General features: G+C 43.3%; 1 long non-coding RNA gene across 1 annotated transcript in view; it reads left to right on the forward strand.

Moving 5' to 3' along the window:
- The window catches only part of LOC129667943 (uncharacterized), a 36,244-nt gene extending 30,577 nt beyond the window's left edge, over nt 1-5,667 (forward strand). The window contains exon 3 of the long non-coding RNA XR_008718844.1: nt 5,297-5,667. This is a non-coding gene — a long non-coding RNA (uncharacterized LOC129667943). The remainder of the gene's footprint in view (nt 1-5,296) is intronic.
- Nucleotides 5,668-5,673: the final 6 nt, after the last annotated feature.

Genomic DNA, 5,673 nt, shown 5'->3' on the forward strand with positions numbered 1-5,673 from the left:
TTCCTTCCTTCCTTCCTTCCTTCCTTCCTTCCTTCCTTCCTTCCTTCTTTCCCTCCCTCCCTCTCTCCCTCCCTCCCTCCCTTCCTCCTTCCTTCCTTTTTTTCTGTTTTGACACAGTTTTAAGTAGTCCACTCTGACCTCCCTCAAACATGCTATACAGCAAAGAGTGACCTTACACTTCTAATTCTCCTGCCTCTGCCTCTTGAGTTCTGGGATTAGAGGCATGCACTGCCACGTGTAGTTTTATTTTGGTGTTGGGGCTCAAACCCAGAGCTGCTTTCATGTAAGGTGCACACCCTACCAGCTGAGTTACATCCTCAGCCCCTGCTTATTTTCTTTCTCACTGGAAAGCAGCATTCCAAACAGGTGCCACACCTATGTCCTGCTTTCCCCCTTCCTCAGATGTGACATTCTGTGTATTCGAGGCAAACATCACAGGTGACTAAGGAGTGGTTTACCTGTGCAGAAAGCATCTGCAAGTGAGAAAAAAAACTTTGGATGGTGTCAGGACTCTGGTTGGGTCAAGTTTCATTGTTTCCTGAATGTATCTCCTCCATGGTGCTTCCAAGTCATGTGGGGGTGCACTAGCTCCTGCTGTCCTGCCCAAACCCTCTCTGCTTTTGTTTACCATCCCCTCTTTTGGCCAGGCTCTCCATCAGGCAGCCTTCTGGCTGTTCTCATTTCTAGATAGCTTTCTCACTGCCAGACATGGAGCCTGCTGTGAGCCCTCTGTGAGCCCTGCAAAGGTGGTTTGTTTCAGTGTTCACAATGGCGTCCTTCCCACACCAAACCTCTAGGGTGCACATCCTTACCTCTCATTTCACACTGGCATCAAGATGTTTTAAAATACAGATATGATGAAACCAAGAGATAAGAAGGGAGTGTTGAAGGGTAGCTTTTTATAGACAGGGGAACACGCAGTGCCACACAGAACTGCATGGGGAAGCACAAGGCTGGTCAGGAGGCACCGGGAATAAATACAGGAAATAATGGGAACTGGTGAGCAAGAGGTATTATTGTGTTTTGTGAAAATCAAGTTTAGGATTAGTTAATGTTGAATAGTTGCAGTGGCATCATTAATTAAGTTGCATGGTATCATTAATGCCTGGTACCTTTTTGGAGTGCTAAGGACAGAGAATAATTACTTAGGGCATGACAGGCCCAACAGAGAAGCAGATGGATGGTGTGTGTGGGCTTAGGGGTAGGTCCAACATTGTGTAGTCTGCATAGGGAAATGACAGTCAGAGCTACCCTAGCTAGGTTTACCTAGCGAAATGCTTCTCAACCATCCTAATGCTGCCATCCTTCATGTTGTGGTAACCCCAACTACAAAATTATTTTCCTTGCTACTTCATAACTGTAATTTTATTACTGTTCTGAATCATAATGTAAATACCTGGTATTCAGGATATTTCATATATGACTCCTTTGAAAGAGTCTTTTGACCTCCAAAGGGGTCTTGCCCCATACCTTGAGAACAGCTGACCTAGAGGAACAGAATTGACAAAATGGATTGTTGTTGTTTTAGATAGGGCCTCAAGAATGGATATTATATGGGGGGTTATTAGATTGGTTTATACAGTGTGGACTGCATAGTTCAACATTGGCTGTCTAGACATTAGAGAGAATGAGAGCCCACTTGCTCAGTCCACTAAGCTGGATTCCTTAGCTGTCCTAATCTAGTGTGGAAGTCCCAGAGGCTCTGGAGAGCCTCTGATGTTCAGGCCACACTGGAAGGCTGAAAAGGATGGCTGGTGGCAGAGGCAGCAACAATAGCATAGACACACTCACCAGCAAAAGCTTAAGCAGGCAGGCCAAAGCCATCCTGCTTTTTCACTCAGGTCTCTTTATCTAGGCAGCAAAATGTGCAACCTGCTTTGGGGGAGAGCCTTCCCTCTTAATGCTTCTAGGAAACACACTGTGGACGTTTAGTCTGAACTATCAACTTGACACAACCTAGGGTCCGGGAAAGCATCTCACTAGGGACTGGTTATATTGGGCCCCTCTGCCATGCCATTGAGGAGCTGTCTTGATTAACGCAAAGACCTGCCTGCTGCGGGCGGCACCAGTCCCTGAGTAGGGCACCCTGGCTTGTAGAAGAACGGAGAAGTCAAGTTGAGCAGTAGCAATCCTTTGTCAGTTCACCGCTCTCTGCTCTTGGCTGTGGTTGTGATGTCACTGGCTGCTTCAAGTGCCCGCTGCCTGGCTTCTGCACAGTGATGGACTGCAGCCTGGAACTGCGGACCAAATGATCCATGTCCCCCTCAAATTGCTTTTGTCAGAGCATTTTATCATAGAGACAGGAAATGATCTGCCTCAGACAGGTGTGTCTCTTGAGCCCAGGTCCAATCAAGTTGACAACCAAATTAACATCACAACAGGTGAGTTGTTTGGCAGGTCTTGAAAGTTGGTTTTTCCTCTACAGAATTCTCAAAACACGAAGATGCCAAAGCACAAACAGACACAAACATGTATGCTAGAAGTACACGATTCACAAGCAAGACCTGTTGGTCAGGAATCCTCTGGTTTTGAAGGGAGCCGCTTACTTCACTGTTTTAAATCCAGCTGACTTTCTGTAAGGTATTAGGTTTGCAGTAATTTGTTGCATACATCGTCCTTAAGGAATTCATAAGTATCCCTTCACAGGATTTTAGCCTCCAAGATACTTGCTCCTCATTACTGCTTGTTTGGTCTTAACACAGGGAACGCTGAATACTGACATCTAGGGGTAGTATCTAGAAATTCAGCCAATGTCCCTTGAAACTGGGCCGCCTGTTTACTTCTCAGATATGGAGATTTGAGAAACACTTTTCTCAGGACTTCCCTGGGATCCTTCCTCTTTGACTTGTAAAAGAAGCTTTTTCTACACGGCACCATTTCCATGCGGTCCTATAAATCTCCTCTTTTGGTTTTGTTTTTAGTTAAGTTTGTTTTTTTGACAATTTCATATATGCATATACTACCTCATGATTGCTTTCATTCCCACCTGCCCTCTCAGCTCTCTCTCATTCTTGTTAAATTCCCTCCTTCCTACAAATCTTTCTCTCCCATTCATGTCTTTTGGTTTTGTCTGGAGACTCGGAGTTTAATGAGTAAGTTTTCTGTGTCATCGTCTCCTGGGAAATATCCACTGGAGCCTGTTGGATTCACCAGTAGGTTTGACTCCTTGTCTCCCAGAATTTATCAGGTCACTAGCTCAGCAGAGAGGGTGTGAAGTCAACAAACAATAGTACTAACCTGCCAGGCAAGATCGGTCCTCTTGTGTAATAGAGGCATGGCTGTTATCAGGATAACAAATCCCTGATTCGATTTGAAGCCTGCTCTATTGGAGGGAATCCATGCTTGGTACTGCACATCTGATCAGAAACACATGGCTGGGGAACTCATGGGCTCTCAGACGAAACTTAGTACTAGTTTCAGCTAAGCTGGCATAGCATCAGATTACATTCTAAATATATTCATACCCTTAGATAATTGTTACTTCGCCTTCATCAAGGAAACTTGTCTTTGTAGTGAACAGTGGTGAATGCAGAAACTGACACTATGTAAGTGCTGAGAATGACAGCTGAGTGTTCATCCCTCAACAAGACTTTTAAATATATACATTGATAGTTATCACAGATACAATATATATTACACATTATAGTTTAGTTAGTGACTCAGGGTCAGCTGGGCTTCTAAATGAGACCCTGTCTCAAACAAAGAAAACAAGTCAAAATTACATTTGTTAAAAACCAGCTGTCTCCATTTTTCTTCCTTTTCCTAATTAAACCTAATGTTAAAATTTGATTTATTTCTTTTTAAATCTATATTTTATTTTATTAATTTCTTTTTACAATTTATTCACTTTATATCCTGATTGTAGCCCTCACCATCATCTCCTCCCAGGCCCACCTTTCCTTCCTCTCCTCCCACTCCCTCTCCCCTAGTCCACTGAAAGGGAGAGTCCTCTTCCCGTACCCTCTGACCCCAGCCTATCAAGTCTCATCAGGACTACCTGCATCGTCTTCTGTGACTTTGATCACTTCCTGCCATTGGGAAGTGATCAAAAAGCAGGCAACAAAGTCCATATCAGAGACAGCTCCTGTTCCCCTTACTATGGGACCCACATGGAGACTGAGCTGCTATCTGAGCAGGGGGTCTGGGTCCTTTCTGTTCATGGTCCTTGGTTGATACATCATCTCTGCAGGGACCCCTGAACCCAGGATTTTTGGCTTTGTTATTCTCCTTGTGGATCTCCTGTCCCCTCCGTGTCCTTCTATGCCCCCCTTCTTCCAAAGACTCTCTGCCTCACGCTGGGAAAACTACCTTTGTGATCATGATGTCTCTCCTGCTAGGTAAGTACCATCATATAAATTTCAGATATAAAATTCAGGAGATACTGTTTTCTGCTCTTGACTTTGGCCATGGTGATTGTGGATTGGGAGCAACACACAACATCCCCATGTGACTGCACGTGTGGAAAGAGTGATAATAGAATATGGATAAGGAGGTCTGAGGGAGCACAACGAGGAACTTGTTTTAGTTGAAATAATCAGAAGTATTTAAACTTTGTTTTTTTAATTAAAATTATTTAAATGTATGAATGTTTTGCCTGTGTGTGTCTATGTATGTATGTATGTGTACCATGTACCCACAGAGGACAGAAGAGAGCATCAGATCCCCCCTGAACCTATATTTGCAGATTGAGAGCTGTCATGTGGGTGCTGGGAACTGAACCCAGGTCCTCTGAAAGAATAAAAAATGTTCCTAACTGCTGAGCCATCTCTCAAAGTATTTTGAGGCCTTCAGGAGAGGTATTTTGAGGTAACACAAGGTGGTACAGCGAACATGAGAAAAAGCTGTGGCTAGTGGGGATCTGGCAGATGTAACAGCAAATGCAATGGCCCTATACAGGGCCGAAGCCTCTGATGCCATTTTGGGGAGCTGGTTGGAGTGAGCTGGAGAATTGATGAAGTGGGGTCTGGGAGCAGGCAGGATGAGCTCTGAAGTATTTTGAACAATGGTGGTGGTGAGTTCAGAGTTTATTTCCAGGCACCAGAAGCTGCTGGGGTGATTCCAAGCACAGCATTCAAGTTCTGAATGGAACTTGGCAAGAAATGTGTGTGGGCCTTAATGCTGCAGATGCGTTTGCTCCAGCAGGTGAGATAAAATTAAATCATTTTATTTATAGTATGACAGGCATGGAGTGATTTGCCACTAAGAAAAGGGCAGTAAAATTTAACAGTTCCTGAATTTTAAAATGTACATTCTGTCTGTCTTTCTTCTCCATTATCTCTTTTCTTCTCTCTTGCAGGCTCATTGAAGAATGAAATGAAAATATTTTATAAAAAATGTGCTAGGCATGGTAGCACATGCCTTTAATCTCAGTCTTTGGCAGAGGCAGGTGGATGTCTCAAAATTCAAGATCAGCCTAGTCTACATATCAAGTTAAAGGACAGCCAGGTCTATATAGAAAGACCTTGTCTCAAACAACAACAACAACAACAATAACAACAACAACAAGAAAGAAAACAAACAAAAACAACAAACCCAAATCAAATCAAACAAAACTAAACAAACAACAAAAAGAAGAAGAAAGAAAGAAAGAAAGAGAGAAAGAAAGAAAGAAGAAAGAAAGAGAAAGAGAAAGAAAGAAAGAAAGAAAGAAAGAAAGAAAGAAAGAAAGAAAGA

The sequence above is a fragment of the Psammomys obesus genome, unplaced genomic scaffold, assembly GCF_907164565.1.
Source record: "Psammomys obesus unplaced genomic scaffold, mPsaObe1.curated_primary_1811, whole genome shotgun sequence".
In the NCBI taxonomy this organism is placed as follows: Eukaryota; Metazoa; Chordata; class Mammalia; order Rodentia; family Muridae; genus Psammomys; species Psammomys obesus.